General features: G+C 41.2%; 1 long non-coding RNA gene across 1 annotated transcript; it reads left to right on the plus strand.

Moving 5' to 3' along the window:
• The first annotated feature begins 8,999 nt into the window (after nucleotides 1-8,999).
• Nucleotides 9,000-22,884, plus strand: LOC146867879 (uncharacterized). The gene is made up of 5 exons (XR_014966159.1): nucleotides 9,000-9,028; nucleotides 21,351-21,477; nucleotides 21,586-21,664; nucleotides 21,780-21,884; nucleotides 22,180-22,884. It is a non-coding gene; the product is annotated as an uncharacterized LOC146867879 (long non-coding RNA).
• The last annotated feature ends 791 nt before the right edge of the window (nucleotides 22,885-23,675 follow it).

Genomic DNA, 23,675 nt, shown 5'->3' on the forward strand with positions numbered 1-23,675 from the left:
TAGTCACTTTCTGCATGTAGAATTGTCTAAAGTGATTACACGCTGATTCTTGGGTATACACCTACATACATGGTAGGTACATTTAGGTACATCTAGTTAGGCTTGCATCGTAGGAGTACGCATTATTACTGTAATGTATTTATATGCCTTCATATATTCATTGTTTTAGCACTATGGTAGAAATCTACCATCCATTTACTCTCTTGGTGCTTATAATCGTTTTTATCTGTTTATGTCTTATGGTTGTTGCATCACATATATTTTACACTAGAATGATGCTGGCTAAATAAATGATTATTGAAAATGTCCCCACTGTTTATACTGTGTATCTCTCTGAGACAAAGTGAGCATGAGTGACTGAGTGAAAAGTACTGTACTGTTTCCACGATCCCTGAGGGGACGGGTTTTCATGTTTGATAGTTGCCAGAAACTATTCTCTCCTTGGTAAGAGGGGTTCATAGTGGCACTGTGAGCTAGCTGGTATACAGGCGAACATATCCGGAGGGGGTGTCCGGAATTAGTCTGGACACCACTCCCACAGTTTATGTTGTCTAAACGAGCAGGTCCTATAAAGGTTTATAGGAACTACACAACACCTTTAGAAGAAGAAAGGGAGCTAAGGAAGTCTTCCAAGCTGTGTAAATACTGTGCCACAGACTGTTATAAGAATTTGCCAAGAACCAAAAAGAAGCTGCTCAAGGACTTTGTTGCCAGTGCATGAGAGACGGAGAAAATAGACTCTGTGTGTTGATCCTCTTACAGCTACAATGCGAGACACTTTGAAAATGGAGTCTGGAAATTCGACTTGCAGGCACAAATGTATTATAGGTACACTTATTGTAGGGGTAATCTTAGTAATATCAGTAGTCATTACTGAGTCAATTTTAAGTGCCCGCAAAGCTGAGGAGCAGGGAGTGAGGGTACATGAGACATCCCCACCTACCCGTGCTGCCTTGAAGGAGGGTACATTAGGATCTGATAAAGGTTTAATAGAACAACCTAGTCACTTTCTGCATGTAGAATTGTCTACAGTGATTACACGCTGATTGCTTATGCTAAGCTGCTGTATGGATTTGTGAATGCTAAGGATGAAAACGATTGTTATGTGTGTATGCAATTACCTACTTCAGTCTAGGAGGGTATTAGGTATCACCACCTACCGCCTACTCCTGGTATTAGTTGTAGTTTACTTTTTAGCATGTTCTATGGAAAGGGTCATTACGAGTACTAGTTCTCGAATTATGATTTGGTACTCTCAGAGTTCCAGTATACAAACAACTTTACAAATATGATATTGCAAGCAAGAAGAGAAATGGGAAAGTATTTTGTACCCACAGTAACACTAGACACTGCTTATGCACATAGACATAGAAAAGAAATTTGTAGATCAAGTAGAGGATAGACATAGAGGTTTAAATGCTAAACTGAACAATAGCGAGGGAAATTTGAATGGACTAAGAAGGAGTTAGCTCACAGAGCTAAGGGAAGCTATGGTCCTTTAGCTCTGGATTGGGAACAACAAGGCAAACTTTGGATTCAACAGGTACAGACCAGTTTTGCCACTATTTTTGTGGGACAGAGTGTATGTGATCACATCTTCCTAATTGATGCTTCTTCAAAGAAAATCCTCCAAAAACAGTGCAAGTGGTGCCAGGAGTATATTTTGTGTGTGGGAAGAATGCATATGTTCGGCTTCCAAACAATTGGTAGGGTATTTGTTATATGGCATTTGTGTTTGGAGGGAAGATCGAACCATAGAGAAAAGCGTTGACTGAGTGCTGGTGAAATTGTGTGAGACATTTTTGGAGCAGTGAGACCTAGTTTGGGTGTGGTGTTGGATGACATCAAGATAAAAAGGTTGTTTCCCATTGTGGATAAGTTGTCGGTTAACACAGATCAGTCATTATTGCTCATAGATGGAGAGATGGTTTCAATAAGGGCAATGGTGATGCAAAACCGTCTTGCTTTAGATTTGTTATTAATAAAAGAAGGCGGAGTCTGTTGGATGCTGAAGGTCCAATGGCGGTCATTCATGATAAAAGTAAAGATCTGAGGGGATACATAAGTAACATCACTGAGATACATCATGAGATACATGACTTGGCAACTGGGGGAGTTTGGGATAAGATCAGAAAAGGATTTTGAGCATTTGGAGGTTGGTTTGCTAACCTTGGAAAGGGAATTCTTGGATATATCTTGCAGTCAATCATATTTGTTGTGGTCTGTGTTCTCATTTTGCTAGGTATGATAAGAGCATACAAATGGCATAAGACGAAGCAAATGGAGGATTCCTATAGGGAGAGAGAAAGAGGGGAGGAAAGAGTGCAGGACAGTCATTATGAGAATCTAAAGTGGTTGGAGGACTTTAGACAAAGAAGACTAGTTACGACATCTGTTTAGGTCAGTCTACTCTACAGTGATTTAAAGTGTTTTGTGATGACTCAACGTCATCAGAGGGGGGAACTGATGTAGTGGAAACCACATTTTATTAGTAGGGGTGCATTATAATCACATGTGTAGAGCGCACCTGCATATAGTCCTCTGTTGTATTAACGTGAAGTGTTAGAATTTGAAATGTAATAAAATGAAACGTGATGTGGTTAGACCATTCAAAGTAACATGGAGAATGAATGTAGAAAGTGGGTGTAACTAGTAGAAAACATTAATGTGAAGAATTTGTGCTGTGTAACTGACCACCATTCATTTATTAAATGTGTTTTTTAATGTGTAATTTTACATGTAGGTAAATGTATTAATTGAATGTGCCTTATTTCCTATGCAATTTCGTAAAGCTCACTTGCTATTTTCTTATGTTAGCCGAATCTTGTAGGGCTGAAACGCATTCTGATGGAAACTCTTGCTTAATAGCTGAATTTCATGTGCTCTGTGGAATTTGTTCTTCCTCATGTTTTGTGTTGCAGGTGAAAGAAGTGCTCTTGTTAGCTAGAATAATGTATTTTTTTACTAGTCAGGCAAGGAGAGAGGAAAAGTTACATTGTACATTCCTGAATCAATAAGGGAAGGCTGTTGTCCTTCGCACTGGAGAAGGCTTGGGAACCAAGTACAGAAATGGTGAGAAGAAGAACATCACATTCCCATGGAAAATTACCTTTAGGATGATGCCCAGAGCAGATGGCGTGACCTGCAAGGACTCATGGGAAAGATACCTGTTATGATGCAATGTGGAAAGTAGGGAAAGCGCCCACTTCTCCCCTTCTGCCTTTGGAGAGAGAGCACTTTAGAACGAGCTCTGTCTTAATGGATCTATGCAATTAGACCCTTCAATGGTGGAGAGACTTCTTAGGAAGACTCCACATGCTGATACCTTTTATCTCTTGTCCCGGAAGATGCAAGAATAGGAATGTCATTTTAGAGCTAGGGTAGGGATAGATTAATGCTTTATATTCACCAACCCTCAATGCAGGGAAATTAGGACTCATGCTTTCTGATCCTCTGCATCCTATTTCTTTAGTTAATTATTTTGTGCATGTTGCATCGCCTCAACTAGATTGCCAGATTTGGCTTTATGCTGATCCCAATGTATTCCCACACCCTCGTTTTGAGGTGTCTTTATTTCCAGTTATTTTTGGCTTTGTAATAAATTAACTAACCTTACATAGTTGTCTGTGGTTACAATGTGTCCTGAGAAATCCCTGTGGAATTCATTAGCATTATTAACGACTTTCTCCCCTCTATGCTTACATGCTGGTACAAAGAACCATCAGATTATGATTCTAGAACAGGTGTAGAACTTATAGGCCAGGCCTGGCCCTTTCAACATCAAATACACAAAAGGTGATGGGGCAATGCTTTCATGTAGTTTAACCACTGACAACTGCTCAGCGTAACATTTCAACTCACTGTTTTTTGCTCACCGTACCATCTCAGAGTAGACCTAGTCATATGCTAGTCAGTCTTGGTTCTGCTCTAATAGGATCAGTTCAGTCCAAACTGCCAAGTCTGGTCCTTTGGTAGCTGGACCACAAATCTACCGAAGACAAGTTTCAACCTATTTGGGCTTCTTCAGCATTGTCGGGATCTAATCTGAGGTGGCAAGGTGGGCAGTGCGAGTGTTCAGGCTAGGTGCATTCTTCGCATCACCTTTTGTGTTTTTTGCTGACCAAATCTGATACACTAGATGGCCAGAATCCAGAGAAGAAGACAAAATAAAAAACAACAAGCAGTGGTATATGCATCTGGTTTCGCCTATGTGATTAATAATAAGCAATTTTTTGTTGTAAGTTGAAGCTTGTTGAGTAGTCTTACAATATAAGTTACAGAAAGTCTGTTGAAGTGTTATGACTTGTTTATGTACACTAAGACAATATATTGTGCTGTTACTAGTGGCATAGTGCGGATAAATGATAGCAACATTTTGAAAAATGAAATGAAAGAGGGAAATAAAAGAAGTAATTGAAGTATCATAATAATATACATTTAGATGTGTTCTGACAACTTTTGGGCCCATAGACCTGCTGCACCATTCAAATCATGCCCCTAGTGTCTGCAAGATAACTGCATTCGTGACTGCCTGCTTATTTGTAAAATATAGCAATAATCGATGTTTAGTGGGGTGCCTGGAGCTTTTAGTCCTAGTGTCTCTGCACCTGCTGTACCATTGAAATCATGACCCTGTTGTCTGCAAGGCAACTGCACTTGTAACTGACTGTTTTAGATTTAGTTTTAGATTTTAGTAATAATCTGGGTTTAGTGGGGTCCATAGAGATTTTGGCCCCAATGCCACCGCACCTGCTGCTGCATTCTGATCAAGTCCCTTTTTAACTGCAATTGTGACTGCCTGTTTAGTAGTCAAATATAGCATAGCTCTTGCATATTAACTTTATTTTTAACATGTTTATTACAACATTTAGAATTTGATCATAATGACCAAATCGATTACGTTGAAAAAATCAATGCAATAATGCCTACAAAGTGCAAACAAAGGCACTGAGTCATGAATAGGAAATGCCACAAACATTCTAAGTCTAATGCATCTGCTTTACAAAAATAAGTTATAAAAAACAAGCATTCCAGCATACTTTTAGAAGCTGTCTGCCTTTTCCTTGGGAAGAGATCTTACCTTGACAGTGAATGGGGCTTAAACAGTGTTAAGGTTTTAGTAGAAGTATAGTAAATGCGTTCAGCCAGGGGACGTTAACAAACAAAAACAAAGTTCCACTCAAAAGCGAATGAACACAATAATTCGGTTTGGAAATATTAAGAGCCCCCTTTTAAGATATATTGAATACAGGAGATGTTACAAGCACAGTACAAGCGCTGTGCAGGTGAAACCTAAAAAACAAAGAAAGACAAAAGGAAGAAAAGAATTAAGGATGGAAGCAAGGAAAAAAGCTTGAAAGGAAAGACATAAACATGTAGAAGAAAAAGGGATTAATAAGATTGAAGTGAAAAATTGAGAAAATCGTGATCTAAAACGTAGGATTAGGCGTGCATGAAGTAAATGATTGGAATAAGTAGAAGAAGAGATAAATGAAAAAGTAAGAGAGGCTTAGGAAAGAGTAACCGGGTTATAGAAAGTAGACAAGGAAAAAAGCAAGAAGAAAAGTGCGCACTGCAATGTTTAAAACGAAAGTTGCGAGAAAAGGTTCTTATCTGACTGGTGTTTGCTTCCTTTTCTCGTCTCCTCAGAGTCAAGGTTTAAAAAAAAATCAATTATAAATGATACATTAATCGTATTCTGTTTCCCAGGAACGAAACTGTTACATACTCCACGAATGAACATAAGAAACGAAAGGAAGAAGGCCATGACCCATTTTACATCAGGAACTGTAATCCCTTGTTTTTATGGCTTATTATAGTTAAAGCCATGCCATGCCCCACTTTAAAGGGAACCGGTTCCTGGTTCACCTGCCGAACATGCTGTTTCTGTTGACGGAGAGATTTATTTTTAAGCCGCCCAACTATGAATTAGAGACGGACCTTTATTCTTCGGTAGAGAATATTTTCATTATTTCTGGCAGTCGGTCATTCTGGCCAGGCAGCGTTTACAGGAGATTGTGGAGGCGCACAGGACGTCTATCCAAAGTAGTTCAGAGTTCTTTATACTCACCACTGAACCAATTGCACAAACTACCACAGCAACATTCCTTTCAGAATTATTTTTCCTGCTGTAGCGTTTTTTCTGATGAATAGGCACTTCCTCCAGCGGTAAATTTCTTCCTAAATTAATTAAATGAATTCCGCTAATCTCATTCTCATGTTGGGTCCCACGTATTCAGGGTCATATTTGCAACAGGTAGCGACAATTATCGCTGACCTTGTATACCGCATTTTTTTCTATCGCTGGAATATTTCGCCAGGCTAGCGTTGTATTAACAACGCTTAGCGCCATGGCGATGTATATTTCAGCGATAGCGCCCTTTTCCATGGAACATCGCTGGTTTTCCAGCGATGTTCCATGTAGAACTGCGATATGCTTGATGATACGACCCTGTGGTAGTATCACATGAATCCACCTCCCATGTTAGGTATGCCTTAGTCAGGAATTTAACAGACGTTATGGGGCATATCAGCAACAACCGGCGATAATTATCGCTAAGCGCACTTTGCGCTAGGAGAATTATTGACGGCTAGCATGGATTTTTATCGCTGAGATAGCGTGCTATTAGCAACGCTTATCTCAAAAGCGATGAAGATCCTAACGCTAACTGCATAACATGAGATTATCGCTGGAAACCCAGCGATAATCTCACGAAATGTGGCGTTAGCTTGTTGATAGGGACTTACAAACTTAGCCATGATATCCACCTTCCATAGGATATCATGGCTAAGTCAGTCCTGAAGCAGGCGTAAGGAAAGTAGCGATAGCAGGGGTTATCGGTACTTTTCCTGCCGCTATGCTTCATAGCGTGGGGCTTGATGATAGGAGAAATGTCGCTTAGCGAAATTTCTCCTGTCATGTCAGGTCAGGAACGCCCACTTGCATCTCATTAGAGATGCAAAGCTGGGCGTTAAGAATAGGTGCGCTAATGCAAGGTTTCACGCGTTAGCATGACCTTGCTAATTAGGCGATAAAATTATCGCCGCTTTTCGGCCGAAAATGACCGCAAAAGGGGCGATCATTTTCTATTGCCGCCTTGTAAATATGCCCCTAAATTCCTGCATTAAGGCATAATTAGCGCGATTAAAATAATCGCTTCCCTGCATTGTAAATATCGCGAAGCTACCTTCGCGATATTTACCCATGTTGTTTCCACAGACACGCCTACTTTGCATCTCATTAGCAATGCGAAGTTAGGCGTGCTGGAAACAGGAGCAAAATCAGCAAAACACGCAATAGCATGTATTTGCTGATACGGCGAAAATGGCCGCAAAGCGGCGATAATTTTTCATCGCCGCATTGTTAATATGCCCCTCAGTACTTTTGAATGCAGGTGTAGAAAATGTAGAAGCATAGTGTCAATTGTAGTAAGGGGACAAGCAGATCATGTTTAGGGCACTTTAACGTTTTCAGACGAGTTCGTATTTTATCACATTGAAAACTCAGGTGTTGAAACAATAAGCCTACCACATGATTAATATATTTACATATGATGCAAGAGAAGTATAAGCAGGGCCATTTGGAAATATGCAATTCTCCAGCAGCTGCAAATCCCATCTAATTATGGAAAGTTTCTAGCTCAAACGGATCAAAAGTCACTAAAAACGCACCACACTCATTTATGAAATGTGTTGCATCGCTGCATGAAAACAGCGGTGCAACAGTTTTCACTGTGCCATCCTTCTGACAGGATGGAAGCGCCGTATTTAACGTACGGCACTCCATGTCGAAAGGAGTTACAGATACGTCAGTATTTCTGACGTATCTGTAGGCGGAAAGTGGCACATTGCTGGGGTGTCTGTCAACAGACACAACTCCACCAAGGTGTCCTTTCACATGGGGCAAGACCCATGTGAAAAGGGCTTGCGTCAGTTTTATGCCTGCTGTGAGGCAGGCGTAAGCTATTGACACAGTAGCGTCCTAGAAGTGGCGCCCTGAAATCTTACAGATTTCAATGCGCCACTTCTACGAGGTAACTCCCACCCTGCATACATTATACCTGGCGCAGGTATAATGTGGCGCAGGGGTTTACATAGTGACACATCTGCCTAGAGGGAGTGATCAGCTTGGGTTAAGTTATTCGTATTTAGTTTAATTAATATAAGTAGAACTTTTTGTATCAGAAAATGATTGTTACGTGTTATTGCAAAGAGGCCCGGATGGGCACATCAATGGCATTAGAAATCTGGAAAATTGGCATGATACTGCGCCTGTGGATTAAACGGGAGTTAAGAGAAAAAATTGTGCAAGCAAGTGATTACATGTCATAGAATATGATTAATTGGTTTCAACATTAACTGAGTGCTGTGCCTTTGGATTGGGGCGTATGTCGCCCCAAATTGTTATTCATGTTATTGCAAGTGCCAATGGGCAAGGCACTTTTTTCCAAGGAGCACGCAACAATGCATCATGAGGATTATTTCAATGATTACTACGTGAATAGGTGTGCATTCCCTTTTCTGAACAAGTATAAACTACAATTTTTTGCCCAACCTGGGTTTGCACCCGCCCGAATTTCAACAAAAGGCATGAAGCAGGAACATTGCGGAGGTTGTTTTTTCCACAAGTGCGGCGGAAGATCACATCCAAACAGTATTTTACAAGAAACGGGACAAACAAGTGATATTAGATTAACGTTTACTCTATTGCGCAACATGAATAGCGGATTTTAAAGAGCATTTGATATATTTTTGTGAGCCCTTGCATGATTACATCAAAATGTTTTGTGTTTATATAACATCGGTATAGCAATGTTTTTTTCGTTCCTATTGCTGAATTGTGGGAGTTGTAGTGTCAAGGTCAGGAGGGTGGGGCGTTGTGAAGAGAGAAATCTGCTGCAGGTGGTATCATTCAATTTGCGTTGAATATGGGAGGGATTACAACATCACAGCCAGTTTAAATACGAAGGGTGAACAACGTTAACAATTCCTTTTGAAAAGAAAGATGAAGAGTGTTGATTTACGGCAGGTACGTGTTGCAGAGTTGCTTAAATGTGGCAGGCTTTTTAAACATTGAGTTCACGGATTGCATTTGGTGTTTTGAAATTTGGCTATCCGTCATGTTTAGAACAAAGTGGGAGGTTAAAGGTGCGCACCATAGGGTGAACTTTAAATGTTTAAAGATATTTATGCGCAAGGAGTGCGAGTGAGTAGAAAGAGAGAGAACATTTGAGCAGTACTAGCTGTAAATTTCACAAAGCTGGGGAGGTAATAAGTACGAAAGAATCAGGCAGAGGGTTGTGTGTTTAACAAAGAAGTATTCCAAGTGTAGCCAATGGTAGAATAATGTGGTGGTCTTTAAATTTAGAACTGAAAGGATTAGTCTGAATGTTGCCAGAGGCTTAGCAATATAAGTCGGGGAACGCAAGTTTCAGTGTATGGACAGAGTTAGCACAGCAAGCAGGGAGTGATCAGCTTGGGTTAAGTTATTCGTATTTAGTTTAATTAATATAAGTAGAACTTTGTGTATCAGAAAATGATTGTTACGTGTTATTGCAAAGAGGCCCGGATGGGCACATCAATGGCATTAGAAATCTGGAAAATTGGCATGATACTGCGCCTGTGGATTAAACCAGAGTTAAGAGAAAAATTGTGCAAGCAAGTGACTACATGTCATAGAATATGATTAATTGGTTTCAACATTAACTGAGGATTCGAGGACCAGAGTGCTGTGCCTTTGGATTGGGGCGTATGTCGCCCCAAATTGTTGTTCATGTTCTGTGATACAGCCATACCATATACTCTTAAGTGCATTATAACCTCGTGGTAAATGCTAACTTTGGAATGGCTGCATCAAAACATGTCGACTTTGGTGTCAAACGCTCTGGAATACTACCCCCCGCCAGTTCTGGCGGCGGGGTAGCATTCCACCCTTCTAGAGGGATAGACATGTTCACACTGGCTAAACCCGGTAGAACTTTCCAGAGCCCTGGCATCACAAAATGTATGCCTCTGTCACAGACACGGGTCTGGCCTCCTGCTGCTGACCGAAACTCCGGCATGGGAGGCCTGGACAATAGGTTTCCTGTCGAAGGGAGGTGTGACCAGCTCCCCAGACAGGCAGATGTGTATTGGGGCTGGGCGGGAGCACTCTCTGGTGCTTTGAAGTCCTGCACTGGGGGCACGTTTGCTGTCCTTGTGCATAGCCCAGTTCAAACCGGTTGCAGGGGCTACCTGCCCCTGCTCTGGCGCAAAACTGGACAAAGGAAATGGGTGTAACCACCCCTCTTTCCAGGCCCACCCATAGGTGGGGCCTTAGAGTTAGTCCATCCCCTAAACTTACTATAAGTATAGGAATCCAGTCCCTAGGACTTTAGATCACCCTGGACAAAACTCTGCAACATATATCCTGGACCTTCAATGTTCTATCCTGACTAAAAGACTGAAGAAATCTCCCTTGGGGTCAAGTAGTGACTCCCCTGCTTGGCAGGCACCAAAGAAGCAACTGACCGGTCTGCATCGCTGAAGCTCCCACCGGACGCTGAAGTCTTTGCTTCACCAGAGGTTGATTTCCCGACTTCCCCGAGGCTACGCTGAGTCCACAGCAAAGCTGAGGCCTGTGACTATCGTGGGTGACGGGGAACCGTGACCCCTTGACACTGTGATCTTTTGCAGCAACACTATCTTCCTGGTCCTCCTTTAAGTTGTGCTTTGGGCTCCGAGTAGCCTCAGCCTTGAGCACCTCCTGCACTGAAAATTGTTGGCCTCCGCTCCACGAGTGACCCGTGGGCCAGCTTCAAGTGCGACCGCTCAAGGCTCCTTTGCGATCACTAGCCCATTGGCTAGCAGGTCCCCACAAAGGCAACTCCTTTTCTGCTTGGGCTTTCCTGGTTGCTCCAGATGTGCCCTGACTTACCCTTGCTGGGTGAGTCCCTCAGACCTTGCTGGTATGCACCGCAGTCCTTTCTCTGAATTCCAGTGACTTGCCGTTGCCAAGGCTTGTTGGGTCCATTCTGGTCGCCGACACCGCAGCACTCGACAGACTTTGTGGGTCAGCTTGAATCTGGCTCATGGACTTTGTCGACACCTCCTGGACCTCATTGCTGAAGAGTCAAGACACTCATCAACTCACCTGAAGCACCCGACATCTGTGGGCATTGGTCCATCCTGCCGTAGGTCACTGGCAAGTGACCCAGACTCTGTCCCCTCTGCTTTTAGGTTCCTTCCATGCCAGATCCAGGCTTGGATCTCTACGGACACTTCTCCTCTTCATGGCAGCAGCAGTTCTTTGCATGCTCCCATTGAAATCGACGACGCGACCCAACACCAAAACACACCCATGCACCCGGCTTCCCTGGGTGAGGTAACTCGAGTACTTCAGTGCTCACGTGGGTGCTAGTCCTAGAACGTCTTAAGTCCAAAAGGGTTTGGTCCTGACTCGATTAGAAGTGTCCCTAATCTTTAAATTTCCAACCGCGACATTGCCCATAGAACATAACGGGAACCCGCGGTTGTGTTTACACACTGCATACAGTCCCCGTGGGTCCCCTGTATCACTACCTTGGGTGGTTCCTTGGGGTACCAGCGATTCTAGAGGCTATAGGCCTAGTGTCCATTCCAGTCGTGGTTCTTATATCACTTTTTTGGTATATGGTTTGGTACGCCCCTAGGGCCCAAACGTGTATTTGTGCTATTACTGATAATTGCTAACTTGTAAACGAAGTACTTCGAACTCCAGTCTCATAAAGAGACTAGAGGGTGTGTTTTATACTAAATACATATATTTTAAATATATACCTGGTGTGGTTGTCTTTTCATTTGATCATTCAAGAGATTATAGACTGGTAAAACAAGCTGCTTTACATTCCTTCAAGACTTAGCCTGAAGGCTGCTCTCCATAGCTACCACTAGGATAGCTTTCAATAAAGGTTGTCTTTAACCTATCACCATAAGGGGTTGTTTGGACTGATACAAGGTGCCCACTAGAACTAGTGGACAGCATATATCAGGCCACCTTCTCACAATAAGTACCCATGGTCTCCCAGGAGCAGGGAGAAAACACCCGGCATATTGGGATTATTGTTTTTTTGTTGGTCAAAAATAAATCTCCACTTTGGGAGTTTATTCTTGAAAAACAAATATATTTTCTGAATGAATGCATCAAGCATGGTGCCCATTTAGGAAAGCTCCACTGCTTTCAATGGAGTCACAGCTGTGGAAGCTCTACTGAAGGCAGCAAGATGCCTTAATGGTTGGTGGGTATCTCTAAATATTGCAGGCAGGCAAGCCCTCTCCATTGCCTCTGCTGACGTGGTTTGCTCATAATCAGGCCCTCATAATCTTTATCTTAATCCCATCTGGAGAGGTTATTGGCTGCAAGCGTAGATCCCCTGACAATATGTTGGACATTAATCCTTAGATGTTAAGTACTGAAAGAAGAGTTTGAGCTACTGAAAAGAAAGCTCAAATGAATACAATTCATGTCAGTTCCCAACAAAGAAATTACAAATTTCACTACCAGGACATGTAAAACTTAAAAACACAAGTCCTACTTTTTAAATACAATACACACTGCCCATTGGGCTGTTTAGGGCCTACCTTAGGGGTGGCTTGAATGATTTTAAACAAGAAGGTTTATGTCTGGCGAAAAGTGTATTTTGCCAGGTCAAATTGCCAGTTTTAAAACTGCACTACTGACTGCAATGGCAGGCCTGAGACCTGTTTTAAAGTGCTACTCAAGTGGATGCCATAATGAGTGCTGCAGGCCCACTAGTAAAATTACATTTACAGGCCAAGGGTACATGTAGTACCATTTACTAAGGTCTTACATCAATAAATCTGGATGAAATGTTGCAGGCCGTTTGCAAGTTAAGCTCAGTGCAGAATGTTCTTGATTCAATGAGGTCCAATCAAAAGGGCAATTTTAAAGAGGGAGATCAAAATATTTTTGATTTTCTGCTATTTCATAGATATATACAGAATTTGGCAGACTATTGGCATGTTTAGTTTACTACTGCTCTGTTGAGTTTCATACTCGTCCTTCAAGATGCTTCAAGATGGCATGGTTAAAAGGAGGTGACACAAAAAGTATTCATGTGTTAATGACTTTGGCATTGTTGGAAAAATCTGCACAAAATTATCAATAATTTCAGTGTTTCATTTTCTCACATTGGTATGTCAAGTTAAACTTAGTCAATTGATTCCAAGTTTCATTCAAATCTAACAAATTGAGGGTAAAATAAAGGACAGGGTGAAAAGCACTTTGATTTGGTCTTAACTTTGGCACCATTTGATATGTGATACAAAAGCTTTATCATTCACCACCACACCTGATGACCACCCACGACATATAGCTGCACAATACCAGTAAAACACTTTTACTTTTCTATCTAAATATATGACAGTAAACAAAGTTCTGGTTAGATTTTGCCATAACACCTTGACGCATGTTTAATGCAGGGACCCAGGGGGAGCAAGCTGCGAGCCGGTCTTGCCCTGGGTAACTTCGCGCGATGGAGCGGCCCACGGCTTTAGATAGGTTCAGGTAAGTAAGGCGGCGAGACTTAGCGTTAGGTTATATAAGGCAGGTTTTGGGCAGGAAATGTCTCGGCTGAGGCAGTGCCCAGAGGGTTTGGTCGAAATGTTTGTCAAATAGTTTTCATTCAGGTAAGGGTAGGCTGACAGTTTATTTAATTTTACTTATACTCTGTTTGGTTATGGACGCCGATGACAAAGTATGTAGGGCCATTAGGGTTTTGTGTGAGGCAGGGAGGGAGAACTTGCTGAAACCAGGCTTACCAAGCGAGGCTTGGGTGGGTTTTGGAACACTCTAAGAGGAGGGCGGCAGGCGGTGTTGCGGTGGCTGTTGCAGCATGCTTGCCAGGTCACAAAAAAAATAAAGTGAGATTCGAACAGTCAAAAAATTAGGATAGCGTACCTTTAAGCACTCGTTCCCCGCTTACACCATCTGGCCACCAAAACTTTACAAAGCCTGGTATTACACAAGAGAGAAATGACAACACGGTCTCGCAGCTGAGTTGCGCAGTTATGTGCCCAAGCGTGAAGCGTGTCATAGCTGGAACAGGGAGGCGCAGGGGCGGAGTGAGAAGGGCGGGGCATCGTGCATTGTACACATGAGGAGCTAGAAAGCAGTCTGTGGGCGTAGTTTAAAGAGCCTCCCACGCTCGCCAGTTTGTGAGGGAGGCTCCCATTGGTAAGGGGCTTGCCATCACTAGTGCGCTAGGAGGCGGTTGTGGAAAGAATGAGCCACCTGTCATTGTGCTGTCTGCCCTTAGTCAACCGAGTGCCAAGCTCAGTCGAGGCAATTTATGAGCAACTTTCCCTGAGAACATGGAGGCACCAGAAGATTTTATTGTACAGGAAGGGAAGTATGACCCCCCTTACTCACACTTGCCCTCATTTGGGAAGGTGGATGAAAGTTTTTCTCTCAATATGTATGTTGATTCAGCAGCTTATGGTGAATTCAAGTCTGCTGAAAACCACTCATATTGTATAGAACCAGTGATGCAAGAGGTGAATACAGGGCACAAATACCTGTGATGAAAGGAATAATAATGTCCAATTGCTATTCAGGCGGGGCCTGTGATTTGGGCCAGTGTTTCAAGATCTTAGATAGGAAAAGGAGGTCAGAACAGAGTTTGACTGAGGGAGGCGAGAACATTCATTTTTTCAGAATTTGAAAGGTTTTTCCCAACATCAGCATAGTCAGCAGCAAGCAGATCTTGATGGCAAGTTAGGTCAGTGGGTATGGGTAGGGAACCTGGATTTGTCTTTAGGTCAGGTTAAAGGTGACACTTCAGTTAGGGCCCTGGGCACTGCTGCGAAACCAGGAAGGTGTGGCCTATTTAAGAAGCCTTCTAAATAGAAACCAGATTTTTCGTGCAGATACAAACAGCCACCAGCAGAGCATGTAGCAGCTCTTTTACGTTGGTCAGAAGAAAAAGGTAGATCATTAGCGGATCTTCCTTTACCAAAAGAACATTTTGAACAGATGTCTACAGAAAAATGGAAGGTATATGATGGGGGTGTGGGAGGTGGTGAAGGACCAGGGGTAAGTGGGATCTATTGTCAACATGAATATCATGATATCTTGGATTATGAGGAAGACAGTGAGGAGCTTGAGGAGGGTGAGTTGAGAGAATGGGAATGTAGTGCGAATAAGGAGAGTATGCTTGCAAGCGGAGAGACTAAGAGGGGAATAACGGGGAAAACAAGTGTTTTTAGTTCATTGCAGAAGTCTGGGGCGGACAGAGCAATTGCACAGGATGGACAGAAGATTCTGCAACAATTGATGGAATCACGGGAATTTCAGAAAAGATCATCACAATTGCCAAAGAGTAAGGCATGGTGGTGGTCGGTTTGGGAAAAGTCAGATCATGTTAATACAAATGGCACAAGATCTATTGGTATTGGTGAAGGTAAACTTTTAAAAGATTGTGCGACTGATATGACAGGGGAAGGAAATGCTCACAATGATCAGCAGGGGAACACTAAAGAAAAGGATGTACCAAAGTCAAAGCGCAATAAGCAGACGTCAAATAATGATGACGTTAAAAAAGACAAAGTAAGTGACAGTTCGGAAGAGGATCAAGAGGATAAGAGTATTCATGAGAAATTACCTTATATGGGATTTTCTATGCCTTTAGGCTCTCATTTATCAGAAAAAAACAAGAATAGAATTTGTAAGCATACATTTGTGGATGTATTTGAATTATTGCATAGGGATATTCAAGCGAAAGAACTTTCCAAAGAAGAGGAGTGGGAATTAGCTAGAAGGCCTAGAGTCCCTAAAACCATAGAGAATTGGACATCTGTTTCTTAAATTTATGCAAGCATTTATTGTGAAAAGCATCAAGATGGGGCAGTTGCTCTTTTCAAATATATAGACATCATTTGCAAAGGTCAAATGCATTTTGGTGGCTATGCTTGGCTAAGCTGCGACGAAGAGTTTAGGGCCAGAGTCAGTTTGTTTAATGATAATCCTTGGGAGGGATGTTGACTCTGAATTATGGCTCTAGTGGATGTCCTCCAAACACACCCCAGCCAGGACTCATACTGCAAGTGGTTTTACCTGTCACCTCTCGGTCTTTTCAGAGTCGTCCCGCCCACTCTGGGGCAGGTTGGTATGGGAGGGGGTCAACTCCGGCTACAGGAGCATGTTGGAACTTCAACAGAGACGTTTGTACCAGGCAATTTTGCAGTTACAAACATGAATGCTCAAATGCTGTGAGAAACATCCAATTACACAATGTTTTGCAGTTTCCAAATTTGGGGAGCAAGGTAGAATGCAGCGGGGCAGAGGCCAGCCATTTCAATATCCACCAAAGGGCTCATACCCCAATTAAACTTGAGATATTAACAGGTTGGTTACGTTTTTATCCGGATAGAGAGGCAGCATCTAAACTACTTTGGGGTTTTCAAGATGGTTTTAAAATTGGTTACCAAGGTCCTAGGCAGAAGAGATGGGCTGATAACCTCAAATCAGCTAAGGAATTGCCGCACATTGTGGAACAAAAACTAAATGCAGAGCTACAGGCCGGCAGGATTGCAGGCCGCTTTTACAGCCCCATTTGAGAATTTAATTGTTTCTCTGTAAGGAGTGGTACCAAAGAAAGCACCTGGTGAGTACAGACTTATACACCATTTGTCCTGGCCGGAGGGCCAATCTGTCAATGACTTTACTTCACAAGCTGATTCTAGTGTTTCTTATGCGTCAGTGGATGATGCTCTAAAATCGGTTTGTATGGCTGGTAAAGATGCAGAGCTTGCAAAAAGTGATATTCAGTCAGCGTTTAGACTCTTACCTATACACCCCTCAGATTTTGAATTACTTGGCATGCAGTTTAAAAGTGCCTTTTATGTAGACAAGGTTCTTCTCATGGGGTGCTCAATCTTGTGCACCCTCTTTGAATCTTTTAGCACTTTTCTGCAATGGGCATTCATCGAGTTCAGTGGACATAGGCTGATTTGTCATTATATTGATGATATTATGTTCATTGGTGCTAAGAACCCAGATCAGTGTGGTAAAGCTCTACAGAAGTTTCAAGAAATGGCGAGTGAGCTCGGGTGCCATTGGCCCCTGAGAAGACAGAGGGCCCTAGCACTAGGTTAACATTCCTGGGTATTAAAATAGACACAGTAGAAATGATTGCTAGGCTCCTGGTGTCTAGTGCAGGAAATAAAGTCTTTTTTGAAGTCAGTTATGAATTAAAAGAAATTGGAACTCAGAAAAGTACAGAAATTGCTGGGCTATTTAAACTTCGCATGCAGGGTGGTCAGGGCTTGAAGAACTTTTTTCAGACTCCTGGGCTTGTCCATGTCTGGAGTTTACCTTCCTCATCACAGGATAAGGATTACCATGGTCATCAGGGATGACTTGCTTATCTGCCTAAAGTTTCGGTAGGAATTTAATGGAGTGTCATTAAATTTCATTGAAGAAGACATGATTTGGCAGATCCAAAGTTTTTCAGATGCATCGGCCTCCAAAGGCTTTGGTCTTTTTTGGGATTGTCGCTTGTGTGCTGAGAGTTGGCCTGATCAATGGTTGAGACAAGGGCGCAGCATAGCCTTTTTAGAGCTTTTCCCATTAGTGGTTGGACAGTATGTTTGGGGAGAAGAATTCAGAAATAGATCATTTTTTTTCATATTGACCACATGTTGGTTGTTCAACTGGTAAATAACCTACTGTTGAAATGCCTGGAAGTAAATGTTGTTTTTAGAGCTAGGCATGTTCCTGGAGCAAGCAGTAATATAGTGGATGCTTTATCTCGATTTCATTGGCAGAGGTTTCGCTGTTTGGCACCGAGCGCAGACAACTACAAGACTCTGATCCCACAGAACGTTTGAGCCTGGGGGGATTGAGCATAGTCCAGCTCATAGAAAATTCTTTAGCCCCATCTACAAGACAAAGTTATGAACAAGCTTGGAGTGAAATTTTAAGTTATGGTAAAACTCAGTCTAGGGATGGTACCACGGTTGAAAAAGAACAGAATATTTTGGGATTTGTATTGTTTCTAATTCAAAAAGGTTTGTCTCACAACACTATTTCAGGAAAATTAGCAGGGGTTTCCTTCTATGGTCAACTGTAGTGGGGACATGACCGTGTTCAAGGTTTTTTGGTGTGAAAAGTTTTAAAAGGTTTGAGCAAAGAGCAATGCAACAAGAAACCGTTGAGAGAACCTGTGACTTTTAATTTGTTACAAGATTTGTTACTACAGCTCACTTTTTGACTAGTATGATAATTTTGAATGTTTTAGTTTTAGGTTGTGCATGTTATGGCGATTTGTTTTGAGCTTTCAGAGCATGAAAATTGTTGGCTTTGAGGGGACACCTAGGAATTCAAAGAGATGAGATAGTCTTGGATCTGCTTAGGGTAAGGATTCAGCTACAGAAGTCCAAAACAGACCAGCTGGGTAGAGGAAAATGGGTATACCTAAACAAGAGTGGGGTTGAAGGTTGTTGCCCTGTGGAAGAATGGAGGAATTTTCAGTCTACCTCAGGGAGTCTCACTAATTCTGCCACGCTAACTGCAAACGGTTCACAATTTCAAACCTACTAGCAGTATTGAGAAAAGCTTTAGGTAGGTTGGGGAAGGTCTTCAAATGCTATGGGACACACTCTTTTTGTATTGGGGCAGTTAAGGAAGCTGCAAGTTTAGGTTGGTCATGGTCAGACATGGATTGGGAGATGGAAATTAAAATGTTGCGAAAGATATGTGCGAAAATAAGTTTGACCTGTTTTTTACAAATCCCGCGCTAACGCCTGTCTCCTTTCATTTTGGTTATGTTCATGGTCCTTTATCTGAAAAAAGGGGCATGTGGTTAGTGGGCCATTCATTTATGAAATGGGCAGCTGTGCATGCAGAACAACAAATTTATGGCCGATCTCTTGGACTTCCAAGTGTCAGACATGAGGTGGTATGGAAAGGGAAAAGCGGAATGCGTTGGGGGAACCTTTTGAACACTTTAGCTGAACTTTGCTCCGTCAGAGGGTGCCCGGATATGTTAGTTATTCACTTCAGAGAAAATTATCTGGTTCAATTGGCAGGTTTTTCTCTAATTAAGCAAATGCAGTGGAGGAGTTTGTCCCTTATTTGGACCGTGTTTATACCAAGGAAAATATGGAGAGTATCGAGGTGCCTCGCAGCAATGGAAAAGGCAAGACGTAAATTAAATAGAGCAAGGAGAATTTTTTTGTTCTGAAAAAGTCATTACTGTTTTATCTCATGGGAATCTCAAAATAAACAATGCTCATATTTTTCCAGAAGATAGGGTACATTTATCTAAATTGGGGAAAGCATACTATTTGCTCGAAATAAGGGAATTGTTTGCAAAAATGTGGAAAGAGAATTTATAGTGCTCTAATAAAGTTTCATAAGTTTCACTTAATTTTTTCATCAGCTAAGGGTAGGGCAGGAAAACTCTTCGTTTTTTTGGATGGCGGCGGGCTTATCCAACCCTTGGGGGTGGGAGGACAGAACACAGGGGAGTTGAAGAGTAAATGAGGGGGCTTGAAACAACACAGGACCAGATCGCTTGAGGATGCTTTAGGGGGAGATCGTGAGATTGGAGTATGCAGGGAAAAAGGGGGAAGGAAAGAATAATTGGGAAAGCTGGAAGACCATGGGGTTTATTGAAGCAATGTTGAGCTTTTGGTTTTTTTTTAAGGGTGGAGGGAATGGTTAGGATTGGTTCTCATGTATTAGAGAGGTTGAGTTATTCACTTTATTTGTATCAATGAAGTTTATGCTCTATACCTGTCTTCATAAAGTGGCCTCTTTTGCTATATCAAAGAGTACAGTGGTACGTGCCTTATTGTGCGAATAACCTCTGCAGTTCACTTAAAACACAAGTAAAGATAGGAAATCAATCCAAAACTCCCTTGAAAGTCCCTAGTTATGGTTAGCTTTACAAACTGTAGCTTTCACACCTACAATGCAAACCATAACCCATAGGCCAAATGTAATCAAATCTAATGCTTATAAACCCAACAATATTTATAACAACAAATAAGATGACTTCACACCACATCTTTCAAATGTATCTCATACACCAATAAAAAAACATACTACATCCATAGTTTCATCACTCAGTATGTAAATGGTAAGGTATTATGCCTTATTGCCAGTGATATCATGATAGTTACTTGTGAAGTTGTCTGTTATATGGAGGGTGAGACTATGAGAATTGTATTTGGTGTGAAAGTTATGAATTACATGTCAGGTTTGCAAGCTACAGTTTGTGGAACTAACCATAACTGGAGTTTCAGGTTTATGTTCGGTTTATCCAAGGCTGCTCCAATCCTACATGAAAGGTCAATCATTAAGACGGGCAGTCTCGAAATATCATTTTAAGATGGCGGCCGTTGTTTAATTCAATGTAGTCAACTTTCTATTGCTATGATCGGTGCCTATTGAATAAGAAATTAGTTGTATTTATGTCAAACGCCAAGACAATAAGGGTAGGTGGTGAGCGTTTAGCTATTTACCCAAATAGAGATTTAAATTTTAAGATGTGTCTAAATACAGTATTAAAGGATAAATACCAAAACGGGTAGTCCCAAAATTACCATTCAAAGATGGCGGCTGTTTTCAGCTCTCCCTAGTCCTCTGTCTATGGCCCTGATGGGCGCTAATTGAGAGAGGACACGGGAGCATTTAAAAGTGGAGCCGGGATACACACGATTATTATCGGTTGGTGTATGGAACCTAGGAGCACGTGAGGAGACTCTTCAGTCCCGGTAAGTCGGCAGGCTTCAGCAGTAGTTAGTTTCTTAGAGGCTATGCCTTTTAGATTGGATTTTAAAACATGGTGATATTTCCTCAAGGGCACTTTTACGTACTGAGCCCGGGGGTTCGTAGAGCGTAGTATATGTTGAATTTCAAGCTGAGGTACATGTAGCAACCCGGGGGAGAGGTTTAAAAGGCACAGAAAGGGGGATGTTTGTCCGCACAAAAATCAAATGTACTTTGGGGTAATTGATGAGGAGCCATTAATACTTCTCTAGAGAGATAAAAACTACTTGTCGAGTTAATTTATATGCAGTACCCGGCGAGAGGGATCCTTATTTCCCCATAAATACTATTAAATAAAGAGGAAAGCTTGTTGGTGTAATGAGAAGTACTAGTTGTGTTAGTTGGGGAGGCACAAATATAAACGTGCGAGAAGAAAAGGCTGTATCACCACACCCTACAAACAGAAGAGGTGCAAGCACTATTAAAAAATATTTTATTTTTTTTAAAGAATAGTTTAAAGCTGGCCCTTGTATGTGCACTACATGACTGTCACTGGGCGCAGAGTCAGTGGTGTTAATGCGGCATTGTTACTTCACAGGTGCTGGGCAGCTTCAAAACCCCTAAACAGAATTGACGGGGCGCTGCGTCGTGTATAACAATAAGAACCTTTATCTCTTGGAGGGCCATAGCTCCTGTGGCTGAAGCTATACAAAGTGAGAATCAAGGTATAAAGACTCCACTTGGACAATATAGCATGCTGGGATAAATTGAGCATGTCATGAGATAAAAATATAACTGAATACGCAAATTTTATATACATATTTTTTGTGCAGTGTGACCAGTGAGGCTCAGTCCCCTGATGTTACATACTTTCAAAATCTGTTGAATGAACAAGAAAAAGAATACACTAAGGTGAAGAATAATATCAGTTTCTTTGGGGTGGTTGCATTAAGGAAAACTAGTATGTTTGGGTGGATGTTGTTAACCATGTCCAATTGCAACACATCTTGTATCTTATATTTTCTAGGGAATTTATTACACGCCCCTGATGTCACATTTATTGTTGTGACCTCATGAAAAAGGAAATGGTCTGTAGGGAAAGAAAGACCCCCTTGAACACACTCTTTATCTGGTGGGTAACACCCAAGATTAATATTATTATGAGTTTAGTTTGAGAAATTTGAAACCTGGTTTGTGAGTAGAGAAATGGTTTGCATGGTTATTCTTAGAAGTAAGTGTGTGTTATTTGTGGTTGGCACCTATAATGAAACCGAGACTGTAATATAAATGTTCAGAATTATGTTTAATGACATGTTTTCAAGGACATTGTTGATAAAGTGTTTAAAAGATTATTGAAATATAATATAAATAAATATGTGACTATATCATGGTTTTAAACATGTAATTTTATATTGATGTTTTTTTAGATATATGTGTTGGGAGACAATGTATGAAATCCTTAAAGCCTGAAGAAGGTGGTGAATCCAATTATACCACCGAAACGCGTTGGTTGCTTTGGTTAAGAATAGCACCCAAGTAGTACCTTGGTTTGGATAATTAAGGATAAAAGGAAGAGCGTGATCCAATCTCATTCTAGGGTCACCATAAATATCCATTTACATACTTGGAGTGTTTATACAATTTATTTTGTCATTGAAATTGGTTTTAGTAAGCTTGATATATTCTCCCTGTTTGTGCAATGAAATATTTTTAATGTGTGATTTGAATATACATATGTTTTTTTAAAGAAACAATTTTTACATTTATTGAATCTATAAAGATCCTAAACATAAAACATTTTTAGAGTTTATATCATATTTTTGGTCTCTATTTGGTGCTAACTACTGGGTTGTTGAAGAATGTTTGAGAGTAATGTTGGTATGTTTTAAGTAAAAGAGTCCAAAGGGATTGCTTTTTTGACAGAAGTGTCGTTATGTTTGGTTTATGTTATAAAAATAACTGATCTTTAATGGTGTTTTGAATATATAGACACATGCACATGCAGAGACCCAGTTTATTGCCAAGGACCTTCTCTGTCTATTAGTCCGACTCATGAAACAGAAGGAGCAGTGTTCATTTTCAGCCCTTTGCACTGGAATTGTACGTAATGCAATGTTCAAGTTTTAATTTGTTCCAGGGCAGATAGCTAACAAATAAAAATAATATCGTTTTGCAGTGACTTAACTTGCATTTTTAACTAAAAGCTAAATAAATACACTTTTATGTTAAACAATATTGTAAGAAATAAGGTTATTACTTGTGAATGCTTTGAATCCTACACAAGTAGAAGTCCACAATTGTCTGTATACTAGGAAACTAGTATCCCCATTTTAGCATTTAACTTTCTCAGGGTAGCGAAGTAGAGCAGTCCAAGGCCTACTCCCGAGAGGTAGGATGGTCTAGCAATCTCAATTAAGTGCCATGCAACAGCAGCACTCAATATATTATTGTCCAGCCACTGCTTTTTTTCTTGAAAAAGTAAAAGTACTATTATTACACACACTAATACAACTATACATTAAATCACACATGTATACATTCATGTAAGTGGAAGTACCTTTGGGGACACCCTCACATCACATTACACCTCTAGTGGGTCCTGAAATTCATGTTCACAATATCCCCACAAACCTGCACAAGATGCAACATCACACTACAAGGGAATTTCATTATTTATAACACAGGCCTACTGGTTTTGTCAGGGTGTTACCACATTAATAGCCACATGTGATGTTTGAACATCGTATGACCGTTAAAACCAATAAAAACAATAATTCTATTCAGATGCATTCATTATAAGCTCATCAGAGAGTCTGTCATCCAAGCATTTTAAATAAAGCATTTCAATTCAAAGCAACTAGAAACATCTATGTCAGAGTCTTTCTTCACTGGCTACAAACCACATAATGCAGCCATAGGGCCA

The sequence above is a fragment of the Triturus cristatus genome, chromosome 1_2 (genome assembly GCF_964204655.1).
Source record: "Triturus cristatus chromosome 1_2, aTriCri1.1, whole genome shotgun sequence".
NCBI classification, from domain to species: Eukaryota; Metazoa; Chordata; class Amphibia; order Caudata; family Salamandridae; genus Triturus; species Triturus cristatus.